This window comes from Trichosurus vulpecula, chromosome 1 (genome assembly GCF_011100635.1).
Source record: "Trichosurus vulpecula isolate mTriVul1 chromosome 1, mTriVul1.pri, whole genome shotgun sequence".
NCBI classification, from domain to species: domain Eukaryota; kingdom Metazoa; phylum Chordata; class Mammalia; order Diprotodontia; family Phalangeridae; genus Trichosurus; species Trichosurus vulpecula.
In genome coordinates this window covers 170904405-170924617 of record NC_050573.1, presented here as the reverse complement: position 1 = coordinate 170924617, position 20213 = coordinate 170904405, and the positions used below count along the sequence as shown (strand labels likewise).

Genomic DNA, 20213 nt, shown 5'->3' with positions numbered 1-20213 from the left:
AAACTTAAAGGATAAATTAATCTCAAAATTTAGATAATTTCATTATGAATACAAAAGATTCTTATCATAATTGCATAATATAACCATATATTAGATTTATAGCTTCTCTAATGGTCAATTTAGTATTAAAGCAATTTGAATTTATCATATTGCAAATTTTCTCATTTCAATGTTAGAGAAGGAAAAAGGTTCAATTTAATTAAGAAGAGATTCATTAACTGCCTATGATACTTTTCGGAAACCTTCTTAATTTAGAAATAAGTAGTTGTCTTTACAAAATGGATATTTCAATTAGTAATGCTTTCGTTATTTGTTACTTATAATTATTTATTAAAATAAAATGCTGGGTTGATTGGAAAGATTTTTTTAAAATGAGATTACTTCTCAAATTATGCCTTTAAGAAAAAGCACCATAAAAATGAATACTGGCATCTCTTTCCTCTGACTTCTTTATATAAGTTTTCTCCATATTCAGTCTCTCATGATTTCATCAGGCATGTGTTTAAATATTAGAGAACTTACTGGCCTTCAGAAAGGAACATGGGTGAGCAAGACAACTTTGAAAGTTACATGTTGAATTTGTTTTATGCTTAAAGGAAAAAAAGTGTAACAGGTTCACAATTTTATGCTCTATTGTGTATGTGGAAATACTGTGTTATTTGGTGTTAAGTTTAAATTTAAAAATTAAAAAAAAACCAATTATTGGCCTTGTATAAATGGCTTCCACACATACTGCAACCTGTGCATAAAGGTTTTGGTGTATATATAGGATATTATCTCAATCAAAAATCATATCTCTGCTCTGAAATATTTTATGGCACAACTGAGAAATCCTAAGTGAATACCAGATAAAGCTGTAAACTTGTTAGGAGGACAAATATATACAACGAATTGATTTATGCTGCCTGGGTAACTATAGTATAAGCCATCAATGAATACCTGATAAGGAAAACAGCACAACTTTTAAATTAGCACATTCTCTAGAGAATCAGATAGTGAAACAAAAATGATTACTCAACTTGAAATATGAATAAAGTTGTCAGACCAATCCATTGGATTGGAACCCCAATTTCAAACTTGAACACAATAAAGGTATCATGTAGGTGTGAATGATAAAATATCCCTGCTAAGGAAGATGGGCTCCATTTCCTCTACAAGAAGCTGAGTTACAGTGCTAAATAATTACCACAGCTGTAAGAAAGAAATAAAATGAAGAGAATTTAATGATTACATTGAGGTAGAAGGGAGAATGAAACATTCTCATTAGGGTGTTTTTCCTAGTGTCCACCTACTAGGGGATAAGACCCAGATGTCCCATGAGCAGCATGAAAGCTTAAGTAAACTAGTTTTTTATAGACATTACTATTCAAGAGAGGAAATTTGTCTGGAAAGAATACATATATACATATATGTGTATGTTTGTGTGTGTGTCTGTGTGTGTGTGTGTGTGTAAAAATCTACTCTACCTAATTCAAGACATAGTTAATGGAACTAGCAGCAGTAGAGCATGGGCAAAAGAACAGGGATGAATAGAGGAATAGGGACTTGCTCACTGGGGCATGGCATACTTCTGTGTCAGCAGTCACATGACAAATCAAATTGCTCTGGGAGGATAATGGATTCAGGGAGAGTGCTAGTTCCCAAGACACACATTTTTCTAACATATGAGAAAACTTAAGTGCTTAGTGAGGAAAATTTTTTAAAATGTTACAAAATAAAGTTTTCTTTAAAAAAAAATTATTCCTCCTGCCCACATCTAACCATACTACATGCTCATTGTGCTACACATGCTCCTCTGCTTAGAGGTTCTATCCACTCTTTGCCCTATGTGTGTGTATGGCATATCTACCATCAGACAATAAACATCCGGAAGGTAATCTGAACCAATCTTTGTACCACCTTCTGCCCCCAACAATGTCTTATACATAGTAAATGCTTAATTAATGAATTTAAATATAGACCAGATTCCTCATCTTTTGGATTAGGAAATAGATCCAAAGAGATGAAGTAATTTGTGCAAATTAACAGTTGTGACAAGATGGATTTTCAGAGTATCAAAAACCCAAGTCTCAATGTCCTTTTCTCAACCTCCCAATTTTCCTTAAAAAACAAATAAACAAAAAACTCTAGCATCATTTCTGGTTATAAGTCATGTAAGCAACAAACTGGTGGACTAGACATGTTCTCAGATCCTCATGACCTCTCCAACTTCTTCAAGTCAGAAATTATGTCTCTATGTCATTTGTCTCTTTGGTCTAGAACACCCAGAATCCAAAACAAAGTAAAACAAAACAAAACAAAACCCAAATCCAGGAATCCTGAGCTCACTCAGGACTCCTCCCCAAAATCCAATATTAGTGGCACCAAGGTCTAGCAGATCCAAGGACATGACACAGGCTTACATTAAAACTCACTGTTACATCAAAACTCACTCCTCTACTGTAGCTTTCCCTTCCCTCTTTCCAGTGCCATGGAGACTCTGGTTGTACACTGCAGAAGTCTGCTTGGGCCTCAACAGCCAGCTTGCCAGAGTCCTGCAAGGACAAAAGTCTGACAGAGGCAGCAACCCAGCAGCACCAGAGCTGCAAAGCTCTGAACTGCCAGTGCAGGAGAAAACAGGCTCTGAACTGCTGATGCTGGTCCAGAGAACTTAGAAACCGAAAAAGTGGAACAGATTGCCAGGACAAGACAATATGTGTGTATTTGGGGGCTATATAGCATTCCACCAAGCTTGAGGGGGGGAAACCCATAGCTTCCAGCTAAGGACAGTTCAAATTTGATCACCCAAAAGTCAGGTGGGACAGAGATGCAGGATGGTGAACTGTGAATTGCCCAATGTGGGAGGAGATTGAGGTGCTTTGAGAGCTAGTTACCAAGGAAATTGTAATCAGCTGGAAGGGAGTCATGAAGTGAGAGAGAAGGAAAATAAGAAGGAAAAAAAGACTGAAAGGAACAAAGATTTCAGGAAGAAGGAACCTCAAAGACAGTGAAGATAAATAGATAAATCAAAAGGAAAAACGGTAATAACAGGAGGAAACAGGGCTTCCAGTTCTAAAAGCATGTTCATATATCTATGAAAAAATATTGCAAAATAAAAACAATTCAATACTTTTCCCTTTCAAATATTTTTTTCACCCAATTACACATACAAAGTTTTTAATATTCATTTTTAAAATTTTGAGTTCCAAAATCTCTCCTTCCTTCACTACCATCCCCTTCATTGAAAAGGCAAGCAATTTGATATAGGCTATATATGTGCAGTCATGCAAAATATATTTCCATATTAGTCATGTTGTTTAAGAAAACATAGACCCCACCACCACCACCAAAAAAAAAAAACCAAGAAAAATAAGTTTAAAAAAAGCATGCTTTGATTTGCATTTAGATTCTGAAGGTACACAGCATTTCTTTTATCATGAGTCCTTCAGAACTGTCTTAGATCATGATATTGCTGAGAACAGCTAAATCATTCACAGTTGAACATGATACAATACTGCTCTCTTACTGTGTGTACAATGTTTTCACTTCACTTTGCATCAGTTCATATAAATCTTTCCAGGGTTTTTCCTGAAAGCATCCTGCTCATCAGTTCTTATGGCACAGTAGTATTCCATCACAATCGTATACCACAACTTGTTCAGCCATTCCCCAGTTGATGGGTATCCCCTTAGTTTCCAATTCTTTGGCACTACCAAAAGAGCTGCTATAAGTATTTTTGTATTTATAGGTCTCTTCCTTTTTTTTTAATCTCTTTGTGATACAGACCGACTAGTGCTATTGATGAGTCAAAGGGTATGCATACAGTTTTACAGCTTTGAGGGCAGAATTCCAAATTGCTCTCCACAATGGTTGGATCAATTTACAACTCCAGCAAAAGTGTATTAGTGTCCCAATTTTCCGCATCCCTTCCAATATTTGTCACTTTCCTTTTCTGTCGTATTAGTCAATCTGATAGGTGTGAGATGGTACCTCTGAGTTATTTTAATTTGCATTTCTCTAATCAGCAGTGATTTAGAGAACTTTTTCATAATATCATAGATAATTTTATTTCTTTGTCTGAAAACTGCATATTCATTTCCTCTGACCATTTATCAATTGGTGAATGACTCGCATTCTTATAAATTTGACTCAGTTCTCTATATATTTGAGAAATGAGGCCTTTATCAGAGACACTTGCTGTAAATTCCACCACCACTACCAATTTCTGATTCCCTTCTAATCTTTGGTTGTATTGATTTTGTTTGTGCAAAACCTTTTTAATTTAATGTAACCAAAAGTATCCATTTTATATCTTATCATGCTCTTTATCTCTTGTTTAGCCCTAAATTCTTCCCTTATTTATAGGTCAACTATTCCATTATCTTTTATGTCTAAATCATGTACCCACTTTGAACTTTGGCATAAGATGTGAAACGTATGGTCTATATCTAGTTTCTGTCTTACTGTTTTCCAGTTTTCCCAGCCGTTTTTATCAAACAGTGAGTTCTTGTCCCAAAAGCTTAGATCTTTGGGTTTATCAAACACTAGACTACTATGTTCATTTACTACTGCATGTTGTGCATCTAATCTATTCCACTGATCATTTTTTAAATCAGTACCCATTGTTTTGATGATTACGGCTTTGTAATACAGTTTGAGATCTGGTATAGCTAAGCCACCACCTTCCTTCAGAATTTTTTTTATTGATTCTTTGATATTCTTGACCTTTGTTCTTCCAGATGAATTTTTTATTATTTTTTTCTAATCCTATAAAATTCTTTTCGGTAGTTTGATTGGTATGGCACTGAATAAATTAATTTAGGTAGAACTGTTATTTTTATTATGTTGGCTCAGCCTACCCATGAGCAATTAATATTTTTCTACTTGGTTAGATTTGACTTTATTTGTGTGAAAAGTGTTTTGTAATTGTGTTTATATAGTTCCTTAATTTGTCTTGGCAGGTAGACTTTCAAGTATTTTATACTGTCTAAAGTTATTTTAAATGGAATTTCTCTTTCAAAATAATTCAATACTTTATGTCCTGCATAGCAAAAATTATGAGCAGAAAGAAAAAAAACATGAATCAACGATGCTAAGTTTCAGCAAAGAAACAAAAGAGAGAACAATAGATTAGGAATGCGAATACATAGAAGTGAAGGAAAACCTAGAAGAAGAGAAACAAAAAAAATAACATTAGAAGAAAATATGCTTGAGGGGCAGCAGGGTGGTATAAAGGATAGTGGACAATACCTATAATAATTGGTACTGCTCTGGGAGTGAGAAATAATGGAAAGGGTGAATCCATGGGGTAAGCCCTAAAAGGCAGGGGCAGAAAGCACCTAGAATGGATACCTTGGAAGCTTTTATTGAATAATGAAGAATACAGAGATAAGAGAGAGACCAGATAATAATGGGAGTCATGAATCAAAGACTGAAGATCTAGAAAACAGAAAGAGAGGGTAGATAATGAAGAGAATGAGAAAAATCCTTTTTGGAAAGGTATGCAAAAATGAAATTAAAAACTAAGGAACAGGACTGACAGGTAGGAGAGGAAAAGGAAATATCAAATGAGAAGAGGCTACCAGGGGTGAAGGGAAGAGAGCGGGTAGGAAGAGAGTTAAGGGGAAAAAGGACTAACGTAATTGAAGGAAGATAATACTGTGTTTACAGCAGAAGAGGAAACCTGAAGCAGAAAAGCTTCTACAAAGACAATATTAATGCATCTAGGATATGAAAGAAAGTGGCTGAACAGGAAAAAAAATTTTGTATCAAATTTCTCTGATAAGGGTTTGTTATCCAAGATATGTCAAAAATTAGTAAATATATATGATTTATAGTCATTCTTCAACAGATAATCATTCTTAAAAGAACTGCAAAGTATTCACAACCACATGAAAAAAGCTCCAAGCACTAAAAATTAGAGAAATGCAAATAAAAACAACCAAGAGATTTCACTTCACACCCAGCAAATTGGTAAAAATGACAAAAAAAAAAAAAAAACTGGCAATAGTCCACGTTGGAGACATTGTGGAAGGATAAGCACATTAATATATTATTGGTGGATATGTGAAATGGTATAATCATTTTAGAAAGCAATTTGGAATTATGCAATTACGGTGACTAAAATGCCCATGCCATTTGAACCTGAGACTCTATTACTGGGCTTATATCCCAAGGAAGCCATTACTATGAAAAAAAAAGTCCTCATATACTCCAAAATATTTATAGCAGCACTTTCTGTGATAGCTAAGAATTGAAAACAAAGTAAATGTCCATCAACCAAGGAATAGATAAACAAATTGTACATGAATATAATAAAATATTACTGCACTATAGGAAATTATGTGTATGATGAATACAGAGAAGTATGGAAAAATTTCTATAAACTGATATAGAATGAAGAAACAGATACAAGAAACAATATATACAGTAACCATAACAATGTAAATGGAAAGATGAATGACATACCAAAAAGTCAAAAGTAAATGTAACAAAATTATGAATTTCAAATGGGACTCAAATGAAGAGGTATGAGAAGACACCTCCAACCTACTCCTTTGTGGAAATGACTAGTCTACAGGCATGACATATTGCACGTATTTTAAGACTTTTTCAATGTATCAATAATTTTTTTCCTCTCCAAAAAATACTATTTGTCATATGGGATAGCTACCTAGGAGGGAGGAAGGGGAAGACTACATGGAACTCTATGGCAATTTAAGAAACAGAAAATATCCATAAAAACTTAATTTAAAATAAGCATTGCTTCTCTGAAACCAATGTAAAATGATGATTTTGCTTTTAATTCAATCAACATTGTTTTTAAGCAAACACTTTGTGCAGAGTACTAAAAAAAATAAATTTAGATAATACAAGTGAAGTTTAATGGACATCAAATTTATGAAGTCATATCTGGTTACAAAACATCTAGTTCGGATCCATATAGCAAGGTGGAGAAAAGGAGTCTCTATACAAGTCCTTAGAGTTCTAGTGACCTCTTTTGCCTTCAGACACAGCATTCTGTCTCCTAAATCCATGTCATACTCCTGTCACCCATGTAGATACCTTTTCTCCCTTCAGATTGAGCTCAAGTATCACCTCCTGCATGAAGCTTTGTCCAATCCCTTCACAACTAATTACTATCTGTTTCCTCCTAAACTATCAGGTGTTTAAGTACCTTGAATTAATCTTGATTTATTCTTTTAAAATTTATTCTGTATATAAACACATTGTCTCTTTTGACAGAATGGAAACTTCCCTGAGAGTAGGGATTATTGCATTTTGTATCACCAGGGCCTAGCACATAGTCAAGCATAGAGTAGATTAAATGACTGACTGACTGCAGTCCATGAAGTCAGCAGGGTGAGGTGGCAGACAAAAAAGCTAATTCAATCTTAAACTGCATAAGCAGAATTATATAATGCACTACAGTTCACTGTTGTCCTAGGACCATAACTAGGATATTTTATCTAGTTCTAGGCACATTTTAGAATAGGAATTGAATGAATTCAGAAGAGGGATATGGACATGACTAGAAATACAGAGGAAAGGATTTAGAGGAATAGGGTTAAGTTTGTTCTACCCTAGCAGGGCAGAGATTGGAGGGAGCAGTGTTTGCAAGTGGTAGAGAGGCAGGCTTCATTTGGATATAAGGAATACTCTCCTGACAATTAGAGCTTTCAAATAAGCATGGGATGACTCAAAGGCAGGATGTTCCTGTCAATGGAGGTCTTCAATCAGGGTGACTACTTGTTAGGGGATATCAAAGAGAAGATTCATACCCTGGGCAGAGATGACCTTTTATGGTCCTTCTAATTCCAAGACATTCTGTGATTTCATAAAATGAGAGTTAATGGCACAAACATGTCCAACTTTTAAACGTATTTATTGCTACATAACAGAAATATTCTTCACATTATTTCTTGGTACTCTGTCCCATTTACAATGATCTGCTGGGCATCTCCACATGGATGTTCTGCTGATCATTGAAACTCAACATGTTCAAAAGAATTTAGCACTGTATCTGGCACATTAGTAAGCATTTGATAAATGCTTGTTGACTTGGCTTGGATTTATCATCTTCAATAGTGTCCCTTCCACTAACTTTTTAGATTTTTCTTATGGTATCACCATCGTTTCTGTGACCTAGGCTCACAGGCTTGCAGTCCAGAGCTCTCCTGTATCCCTATCTCATTCTACCTGATATATCCTAATTTGTGTATGGACTATATTCTTCTCCCACCTCCCACTCAGTAGATTTTAGGTTCCTTGAGGGCAGGGACCCTGTTTTTCACCTTTGTAACCTCCGTACCTAGGACTATGTTTATTAAGCACATAGTAGGTATGTAAGTGAGTGATTGACTAGATGAAAGGAAACTATACTTAGAAGCTATCTGGGGAAGGAACAAAGCTCAATTTCTATATATGCCTAGTTCCTAATTACTTCTCGATCTCATGGCAGGCAGGCAACAAGCATTTATTAAACACTTACTATGTGCCAAATTCAGTGTTAAGCATTGGAGATACAAAACAAGCAGAAAGAAAGATAGTCCCTGCCCACAAGGGGCTTACATTCCAATGGAGTAAGACACAACTGGAAAGAGGGAGGGAGAGGAGGGAGCACCTATGGCGGCACCTTCCATTTCTGGACCCATCCATGCTCAACTTCCTTCCAATTTATTCAATTTCATTCTATTTTACTCAACTCAAATTTTAGGGGTTAAGGGTTGGCAAGGGATTTTGAAAATAGATTTGTCTGCTTGTGATGAAAGCACTGTCTGAATTTGTTTTAAAACTTTTGTGGGTTTTTTTTTCTTCTAAAATGTTCAGGAAAAAACAAAAACCATGGCTACAGGGAAGCCAACTCTCTACTCCTCTTTCCTCTTCCCCCAAAAATGTGTATTTGGGGGAGTCATTAGACTAGTTAATGAAAAATCTTTAGCATCATCTCCAAAACAACTTTTGTAAGAGACTTGAGCTTCAAAGATGAGGTGGGATCAGGAAAGAATGACAATGCTTAAATAACTAGGTTGCTTTTTTTCCTCCCTCCTCTGTTGGTTAACTGACAGATAAGACTCAAGAGGCCTGGAGCAGAGAGGAGGACCCATGGATGAAAGTAGTGCTAAGCTCGTAAAATACTTTATATTTCAGAAATCCACACTTGGGAAAAGTCTAGATTGCTTTCTTGCTCAACACTACCTTCAAAGCACCACTATTTATTTGGTGGCAGCTGCTCAAATTCTGAAAGCATAAAGGCCAGGAAGAAATAATCAGGCTCTTTAAGGCTGGCCTGGTATATTCAGTATTTTAAGTGATAGCCTTCTTCATAACAGACTTATCATTAACCTAAACCTGTTAATGTTAAATTTCATTCATTTTTACAAAACATTGGGCCCGTGGATTTTGACATGAAATTAAGTACAACTTGCTTTTTTACCTCCATAAAGTGATGGCATTGACAACCGCCCTTTGTAACAAGTTCAGGTTTTGCAGCATAAAGAAAACTGATTGGGACAATAAATGAAACTATTCCCATTACACTCTTGTCTTTCAAATCTCAGTTGGAGATTTACTCCTCCACTTGTTGTGCATATTTATTTTTACTGTTCTAAAGGGCTCTTTGTACTATGGTGCTTAATAAACTGGGAACATTTTCATAAATGCAGTAAAACCACAGAATTAAAAGGGACTTTAGAGGTCACTCAATTCCATTTCACTCAACACACATTTATTAAGCTTGGAGTATTTGCAAGGTTTCTTGCTAGCTTTTGGGAATACAAAGCAAAAGCAAAACCCTTGCTGCCCTCAGAGAACTTAATTTCTGCTGGGGGATAAGGGAACATAACACATACACATACAAGTAAACCCGAGGTCACTAGAGAAAGGAGAGAACACTAAAAACTGGTGGGAGAGGGAGAGGTTTCAGGGAAGAGTCAGCATCTGAGCCAATGGACATAAAGATGATAAAGGAGGAAAGGACAAGGGATGTCATTTGAGGAATGAAGGGTATCCTGTGCAGAGGCAGAGTGATGGGAGATGAAAGATAGGGGACAGTTAAAAAGGTGTGGCTGGAATGGAGACTAAACGAAGAGGAGTAATAGCAAAGTTTGGAAAGGTAGGCTAGAACCAGATTGTGCAGACCTATAATTGCCTACCTTAGGTATTTATATCTTGTTCTAGGACTCAGGGGAGTCACTGAAGATTTTGTGTAACATGGTTAGTTAGGCTTGGATAGGGAAACTTATTAGATGTGGAGTGTGAGGCAGCGAAGAGACCCACTGACAACTCAGAGGTTGAGAACTTGTATTTAGGAAGAGATCTAGGCCAATAGTATCACTCAAATAGAAAGGGGACCATAAGGATCCATAAGGATCACAGCTATATTGACTTAGAAAAATATATATTAATATTATTTACCTTCTATTGTATTTTTACATATTTTGTTAAATATTTCCCAATTACATTTTAATCTGATTGAGGGCCTTGAGGGAGTGCCGTGAGCCCCCTTCTAGACCAAACTCAACTGGAACCAAGAATCTCAGCTTTAACTTTTCCCTAAGTGGGTATTCATTCACTGCTCAAAGAACTCCACACTACTCTTGTGAGGTAAACTATTCATTCCAGTTTGTATAGTTCTAATTCTTAGGAAGTCATTCTTTATAATGAACTGAATCTCATTTCTTTTCTTTTTTTTTTAGCAACTAACATCCATTGATCACAGTATTACCTACTGGGTCCAGACAAAACAAATCTAATCCCTTTTCTACATGACAACCTTCAGATACTTGAAGCTGGTTATTATGTGTGCATGTGTGTATATATACACACATTCTAAATATGTACATATGTACACACACATATATACTATATATACACATGCCATCCCTTCTAAAATTTCTTTTCATTTATTTTGTCAATATTCTGCATATTTATGTATATGTTGTCTATTATGATCAAATGTAAACTCTCTGAGGGGTGTGTGTGTGTGTGTATTCATACACACACACACACATATATAATTAGGTATCACATGGAAAAGTTTCATCTATCTGTGTGTGTGTATACACACACACACACACACACACACACACACACACACACACACACACATGAGATTCAGTCCTCCTTTTGATTACTTCCGAAAGTTTTTGTAGTCAGCTTTCAGCCTGTGAAATTGTGCTTTGAGTTACCATAAACCAATTTTACCTGCAAAAATAGGATGCTGTATCAGGTGTTTTTCCCCCCTAAAGTCGAAATTTTGACAGCTCTTACTTCACAACTTCATCCAATCATTTGGCAATAAAAAAATAAGCTATCAAATTTGGCTGGCATGATATGTTCTTTATGAACTCCGGCTGTTCTCACTTATGATTCCATTATGCCCTGTATATTTACAGATTTTCTCCCTTTGTTCCATTATTTTGTTTTCCCTCTTACTTAATTTCATGGAGTGCCAGGAGCATACTGTGTGCCAGTCAGAAGCAGGCACAGTTCCTACCAGTCAGCTTTTGTTCTATTCCATCTCAATTACTGAGGCCCACAGAACTTACCATGTAGCATTTTGGAAGTTCATTGTATGAACTTTTTAATTATCCTTTGCTATAGTTGCATTTCCTTCTGAGATTTCACAGATGCCAAGTAAAGTATTTCAAAGAGGGAACACTTATTGCCTGGAAAAAGTCATTTAGTGCTTAGGATAAGTGGTCTTCTAGTTAGTTAACTTTTCATGTCTACATGTGTTCTTTCTGACTGGGCCCCAAGGTAACCGAGGGCAGAGATGGGTATCTGGCATTTCTTTGTGTCTCTCATAGTCTTGCATAAGAAATGCCTAATTCATGTGTTGCTGAAATTCACTGAAGAAACAATTATTCTTAAACATGCTAGGATTCACATCTACTACATCTTCTTTTATTGACCAGACACCCTCTTTTTCTGCTTTTGGTCAACAACTCCTATAAAATGGAGCTAGAAATACCCTACAATCATTAAAAAGAAAATTAACTTCATATAAAAGATTTTAAAGCTAATTGTCTTTTTGAAATGAGCAATATTTTTGGTGGCATTGTTATTAACCCAGTTATAAACACAGTAAATACACTTTGGACAAGGACTGAAGACAACCAGCAGATGGTACCAAGATCAAAGAGGAGGAAAATGGTAACCTATAAGGCAGTGGAAAACCATGCAGTACTTTCTATATTCCGAACTGCTTCATGATGACCAAAGGCCATCTTTTTAAACTCTAAAACTTTCCCATATGTTTTGTGATGCTGTAATAACAATTTAGATTTGAAGATCTTTCCCACTCATTAATAGGTCATGTGACTGGCTTATATCACAGGAAGCCTAAGTCACATGTGGTGGGAGGAGTTTCTCGACAGGAAAAGGAAAGTGTGTCACAGGAAATGCTAAGAGAGCAGTTAATGACAGAGCTGAGGAAAAGAGCAGACATGTGATGCGCTGTGAGTGATTGTTGGTGGCAGGGCCCCAGCAGGGGGCAGATGGTTTTGGGATCCAGTGGTTCTCTGCTATAATATTGTGTATTGAATTCTTGGCTGCTGTGATGGATTGGACGTATTGGTTTCAGGATCTGGTTCTCTGGTGTCCAAATAAATGGTTTACTTCTTCTACCTGCTATGTGGAGAGTCTCTTATATTTTCCCAAACAGAACCACAAGGGCATTTTGACAATTATCATCTATGTTGTGATTATTGCCTTGCTAATACAGATGCAAATCATGTAACATCAACATATTTAAATAAAGAACACTGTGGGTAACCTAAAGGACAGTAGAGAAATAAATGGTGGAGGCAATTATGCTGCAGCCTATTGCTAGCAGTGACTTTACAATGCAGCCTTCTACATACCCTATGGCTCAACTATACTTGTTTTCTTAGAATATATAGTTTCCTTTAAGACTCAGCTCACATACTACCTTCAACAGGAAGCCTTTTCTGACACTCTCCTTCCTCCTAAAATTTCCTTGCATTATTTTGTCTATATTCTGTGTAGCCTTATTATGTATATGTTGTCCCTTGTGATCAACTGTAAGCTCTCTTAGGGCAGTGATTTCATCAGCTCCCATGTGTTAAATTATCATCTTTATGATCGTGATCCATAAGTCCGGCTTTAGTCTTTTTCTTGAGCTCTAGTCCTCTATCACCAACAACCTCTTTTTTTCCTTTTTTAAAAAATTATTTATTTTGTTTTTAATTTATGGAATAAAAAAGCATTTCCATAACAGTATAATAAAAAATGATTATACATTAAACTGCAAATCTACTATGTACAACTTGCTATTCTTTCAAAATATATAATAAAGTTATCACATAAATTTCTTTTTTTCTTCCCTCTTCTCCCCTTCCCTAGAGACGGCTGGCATTAGACACAAATATGTATATATGTGTAAAATCATTCTGTACACACTTCTTTTTATCACTTTTTTCCATTTATAGTCATATGTAAAACATTGCAAATCATTATTGATTAGAGAAATGCAAATTAGAACAACCAACTACCCCTTGAACATTCTAAACTGGACGTCTTATAAGCATCTCAAACTGATTATGTCTCAAGCAGAACTCATTATCTTTCCAAACCCAAATCCTTTCAGAACTTTTCCATCTAGGATAGGAGGATGTCACCATCCTCCCAGGTCACACAGATTCCCAATCTTGGTGTCACCATTGCCACTCACCCCGTAAAGCCAATCACTTTCTCTCCCCTCACAAAATCACCACCTCAGATCTCATCATCTCTTGCTTGGAGTACTGCAATACCCTTCTAATTAGTCTCCTCATCTCAGGTCCCTCCCTTCCCTCCCTGTGCCAATCCATCCACACTGCTGCCAAAGCATCTGCCTAAAATTTAAGTCTGACCATCTTATCTCCATATGCAATAAACTCCAGTTGTTCTTTAATAGTTGTTAGATAAAATATAAACTTTTTTTTTGTTTGGATTTGAAGCTTTTCTAATCTGGTTCCTTCCTATCTTTCCAGTCTTCTTATATATTACTCCCCTCTACACTTGATGGCCTAGCCTAACTGACCTACTTATTGCTCCTCACAGACCCTCCACTTTCCAAACTTCTGCCTTTACACTGACTTTCCTTTATCCCTGGAATGAACTCCTTTGTCACCTCTGCCTCCTAGAATCCTTGGCTTCCTTCAAAACCCAGCTCAAACTCAACCTCGTGCAGGAAGCTTTTCATGGTTTCCTCAGATCCTAGTTCCCTTTTCTTGTAATAGCATGTATCTTATATATACCTATTTATATACGGGTTGTCTTCCTCATTAGAACGTAGACTCCTTGAGAGCAGAAGCTGTTTTTACTTGTTCTTTGCATCCCCAATGCTTATCCACTTCCTGGCATACAGCAAGCACTTAGTGTTTGCTGATTAATTTTTGCTTTTGCATACCCAGTAGTTATATAATAACTATTTATGGATTGATTGGCTGATTCTATGTGAGAACTAATGTACAAGACATCATCACAGATATGAATAATCAGAACAGAAGGTGAACTAGTTATGTAGGAAAAGCAAGAGACAGATACCCAAGGTGTTACACTAGTATCCACAAAATATTAAGTCTTGGCAGGAGGTTTCAGACTGAATAGAATTTCACTGTCCCAAATCTTATTGCTGTTCACTTATACCCCTACAAAATCCACAAAAAATCCAACAGTATGAGAGAAGGATGGACAGGTGCAACAATACGAGATTACAGAGGGCTTTAAATACCTACTCAAAAAGCTTGGGAAAGACAAGAAGGTAACAAGTAGACATTTAATTTCAATTCTTGTGTGTTTGATAATGTATATCATTATTAGTATAGTAGCACATGTACATAATGTATAAATAAGTAAATATAACATTGGGTTTTTTGTTTGTTAAGATTTATATCATCACAAGAAGCAAGAATAGATAACATGGCAGCAATCTCATTTAGTATGTAACTTGTAGCAATTCATGACTATCATAGAAGACTTCTAGGTTCCACTTCCAGGAGCAGTTACTAGGGAAGGACCCAGGACTCTGGGGAAGTGATTCCCCCACTATCCTGGTCTTCTAAAATCAGCTCCAGGACATTGGTCAGCAAGCTTCTTCTTCAAGAAATTGAGCCATCCATTCATGATAACTATATTGCAATCCCTACAGTATCCAAGAACTTTCCAGGTTGTCCATAGAAGGATAATGTATGAACTGGCTCAGGAGGCCATTAAGAAGGGGCATGTCAGTGAGCCCAGCAAAACCAGCAAGGGCCTTCTATATGAATGGTAGATCTTGCTGATACTCACCCCCAAAGTGTACTAGGGCTTGGCATGCATTGTTTACCCCTACCCACTTCCATTTACTTCCTTTCCAAAGCAGGCACTTAAATTAGGCAAGCTCCTTAAATATAGCAGTAGGTGTGTCTGTGGGTGTGTTTGTATGTACCTATGTATGTATGTACGTATGTATGTATGTATGTGCAGCCTTAATAGAAAATAAAAACAAAACAAAAAATGAAGACAGGAAACTACCTTTTTCTTTCTATTCAAGTCACGCATGTGCTTTGAAGCAGTTTTAGCAACCCTGTTTCCTTTGTACTTGACAGAAACAATAGCTTTTGAACAGATTTTTTTAAAAAAAGGAAAGGAGGCAGGAGAGAGAGAGAGAGAGAGAGAGAGAAGGAAGGAAGGAAGGAAGGAAGGAAGGAAGGAAGGAAGGAAGGAAGGAAGGAAGGAAGGAAGGAAAGAAGGAAAGAAGGAAGGAAGGAAGGAAGGAAGAGATGGATTAGAAGGAGAGAGGTCAGTTAGGAGGTTATTACTATTGTAAGAGTCCAGGTAAGAATGAATGAGCACTTAAAGCAAAGTGAATGGAGAGGAAAGGACAGATGCAAGATGCTGTGAAGCTAAAATCCACTGAACTTGGTAACTGATCCAACTGCTGAGGTGAAAGAGGAAGAGAAAGAAATCAAAGACTCTGAGCTTTTTAAGCCTGAACTACTGGAAAGCTAGTCACATCACCACAAAAAATGGAGGACTTAGAAAGAGCAGATTTGAGGGGAGAAAATGCTATGGTCTGTTTTAGACATGTTGAGTTTGAGGTTCCAGCAAGACACTGAGCTGGAGATGTTCAACATCCAGTTAGACATGTAGGTTCAGCTCTCAAGAAAAAAAAAAAACTGGGACTAGGTATAAAATTTGGTTATAATCTGAATAGAAATGAATTAAAGCTACAGGAATGGATGAGATAGCCAAAGTGGAGGATACAGAGAAAGGAGAAAGGAAGGCTGAAGGCCTGGGAGGGCATTAACTCTTTGGAGGTTGGAGGAAGACAAAGTAGTGTAATGTTAAGCAGGATGGGACTTTTTTTTTTTAACTGTTTTCTCTTTTGGAATGCTAAGGCAATCAAGTGCCTTTAATGAGTCTTGCCTTTGTTTGAATTGGGCAGGTAAGGTGGGACCTTTTGTTATCTTTCTGTTCTGGAGTGCTTCCTAGCACTAAGGTAATCAAGTGCCTTTGACTGAGTCCTTTGTTTGAATCAGGACTCTCTGATGACCTGATTAAGAAACAAGAAAGCCCCAGGCCCTAGGCCCCACACCCTTTTGCTGAGTAGGTACTAAGCCCCAGGGCCCTGAGAAGTGTATATATGATCTGAGGTTGGCATTTTGTTTTTCGGGTACACTCATTGGAAGAGTGTTGGTGTGGAGACTCTGGGTAGCCCTCAAGGAGCCTTCCCAGCTTTGAAAAGCCAATGTTGATGCTTCTCTCTCTCTGGTAACTATGTATGCTATGGTCAGACAGAAACCTGCCTGTTGATATGTTTATATTGTCTTTGTTTGTAATTTCCGTTTGCATTTGCTCTTTGCTTTTTCCCCTGAACTAAGTGAATAATACATGTATGTTAATTTAAAGTGAGATTATAAACCCCTTAAAGTTGTTTTCTTTAGAAAAGCAGATCAAAGAACTAGTGCTAGCAGCCCCCATGTGTGCTGGTGTTATTGGTCTTACACAGTCACAGTAGCGGCAAGTAGCATCGTTGCTACATGTAGCAACAAAAGAATGAGAGGAAACAATCTAATAAGTCAGGAAAGAGTAGAATAGGAAACCAGCTGATGGAAGAGGAATTACCGAAAATATAAGTTTGGCCATGTGGTAATGGATTGCTTTAGCCATAGCAATTCACAAGGCTCATCCGCTTCTGAAAAGATATGGAGGGGGTGAAACCTGAATTGGTGAAGAGAATACCCACACTGATGAAGTCACAGATCTGTTGAAGTTTTGTTACAAGTAAGGACCTTTGGAGAATGAGGCATCAGTTCTTAATTATAGCTTGTAACTTTATACTTGTATTGAATTTCCTGTTTCTGTTGCACTTGCACACTTCCTTCACAATCTTCAAACCTACATAGGAACCATGTTTTTGTGTCTTTTCATCCCTATTGCTAAGCACAGTGCCTGATACACAATAAACATTTAATAAATGCTTGTTGACTACAAATGCACTGCTTTGCCTACAAGATGTTCTCTGTCTTCTGTGTGAGGCATGCGTGTACGTGTATGTGTGCGCGTGTGCATGTACGCACACCATTCAGAAACAATAGAACCTCAAAGAGAAAGAGGGAGATTGTATATAAAATGTTGTACCTCCTTTCAGTTGTTACATGTGTTAATCTTTCAGTGTCATATTGAAGTCTACCTGCCCTCTCCACCTCTACTTGGGCTAGCCATATGTGTTGCTAATGAACCATGACCAAGTCAACATTCAGGGAGGCTTGATTTGTTTCCACTTCCTTTGATAGTGATAGGGAAGCTAGGTTGATATCAGTTCAGCCTGTCCCCTGGTATGAAAGCAGGGATAGGTAGAGGGAAAGAAATGGAGGGAGGATTTGAAAGATGGTGGAATGAGGGGAACAGAAATAAGGTATCCGCCTTATTTCAGATAAAATCAGGTAAAAATGGCTATGTCTGGGGTGAGGGTTATATGTGATACTGTCAAACTATCAGCTGTTATCTTTAAAAGGACCTTGTACCTGCCATTTTGTTAAAAAAAATTCTGGTGTTTTCTAAACTCAGGGTAATATTTTGAAGCAACGGAGTACAGAAAGCAATGTACTCATGGCTTGTTTCCCTACTGCATAGGGTTAGGTGGGAAGGACAAAGAGAAAAATGTGTCAGAAAATGCAAAACTCTCTCTCTCTCTCTCTGTCTTGGCTTATTGGTTATTGATTGTAGTTAGTTGAAATATGGGCTCCCTTCAATTCAATAGCAAATGCTTTTTCAGGTGAAAAACAAGTGTTTTTGCATAAATGCAATAAAAAAGGAAAAGGTTTGTTGAGTACATTGTTTCAGCAGAGGACAGTAACAGAACAGGCAGATTTCAATTCCTGTGATTATCTAATCACATTTTCTCATTTGTTTAAGTAAGTACAGGTGACAATGGTGACTGGAAACTATCAAAGCCCAAGCCAACAAAAGCAAAATGACTCATTTTAATAAAGCAAGGGAAGAATCTAAGAAAGTAAACTCCTGTGGCAATGACTGTATACAGTACATAATTTAGCACGGACTGTACTCTGTTGTATTGTTCATTCATTCATTCAATAAATCAATGGAACACTTACTAAGTGAAAGGCACCAAAGCAAGGCATAGTTGAGGATATAGTCTAACCTCTAGAAGCTTGCAGTCCAGCAAGTGAGATCATTAATTTGACAGTGATTTGCAATCAATCAATCAATCAACACACATTTATAAAGCATCTCCTATATGCCAAGCACTGTGCTAAGTGCTTAGGATATAAATACAAAAGTGAAACAAATTTTACTCTCAAGGAGCTTACATTCTTTTGGGGGAGATAGCATGTACATATGTAAGTATAAGGAATAAATATATACGTGATAAACATTTTTCAAGTGTCCACTATGTGTTAGGCAATATGCTAAGTGCTAGGAATGCAAATACAAATAAAAATAGACAATCCTTGCCTTCAAGGAGCTTATGGTCTAACAGAGGAGACAACAATAATAATGACGGCTAATAATAGCTAACATTTATATAGCACTTACTACATGCCAGGCACTGTGCTGAGCACTTTATAATTATCACATTTGATCTTCATAATAACTCCTAGAGGGAGGTACTATCTTCATAATAACCCCTAGAGGGAGGTACTATTATTATCCCCATTTTACAGATAAGGCAAACAAAGGGTAAGTGACTTACCCAGGGTCACACAGCTACCAAGTGTCTGAAGCCAGATTCTCAGGTCTTCCTGAATCCAGGTCCAGTGCACTATCCACTGCATTACCTTATAACGTGTGTGTGTCACACACGCATACACACACACACACATACATATATACAGAATAAGTACAAGTTGTTAAATACAAGGTAGTTGGGGAGGGAAAACATTAGCTATTGGAGGGACAGGTAAGGTGGACTGGAGGGATGCGAGCATAGAGGTAGGGAGACCAAGTTAATAGGCATGAGTGATGTGAAGAAAGGTGGCCTTACCAGGCACTGTTAGGAGGTCCTGGCTTGGTGTGGGAAGAAGCAAAAACACAGAGTTCGGTTTCAGACATGCTGAGTTTGAGTTGCTAATGGGGCATCTTGGTGGATGTGTTCAACAGTCAGCTGGCCTAGAAAAGCTCCTAGGAGACAGTGGCTCTGGAAGTAAACTGCTTGAGGGGAGGGATCAAGTCATATTGATTCTTCTGTAATCTCTCTATCACGTAATGCAGTGCTAGGCCCAGAATAAACAGATAGCACTGGGCTAATGGGGAATACTTACTCCATCTCCATGCACAGCTAACTCTTGCTCCTTCAAGAGTGAGCATCCAGTTTGGAGTTCACAGAGCGCCCATCTCTCTACTGTGATGTGACTCTAGACCACTTAGACTGAGCTTCATACAAGTACCCATTTCCCATAGAGACTGGGAGATTGTAATTTATAGGTCTGCACAAAAGGAGAGATCAACAGAGGTGTTTCCCATCTGTAATCTGATGGCAGCGTAAATCATAGCATGTGGGTATCACTCCCAGAAGCCTCGCTAAGGAGAAAAGGCTCAGTTTATTATAAAGGTGGTACTTGGAATTTGTACTTGTTCTCACATTTCTGTCTTCCCTCTGACATAAATAACCTAAGTCACTACAGAGAAACTCTTTTCGCAGCTGATCCTGCTGCTTGATGAGCGGTTTCTCATGTGTACCCAAAATAAAAGATACTGACGAATTCAGCCCAAGTCCATAT

The 20213-nt window shown here is 37.2% G+C and overlaps 1 protein-coding gene across 1 annotated transcript in view; it reads right to left on the bottom strand.

Annotated features, from left to right (window-relative positions):
- FARS2 (phenylalanyl-tRNA synthetase 2, mitochondrial) overlaps positions 1-20213 on the bottom strand; it is a 681824-nt gene that overhangs the window by 211205 nt on the left and 450406 nt on the right. The window lies entirely within an intron of this gene.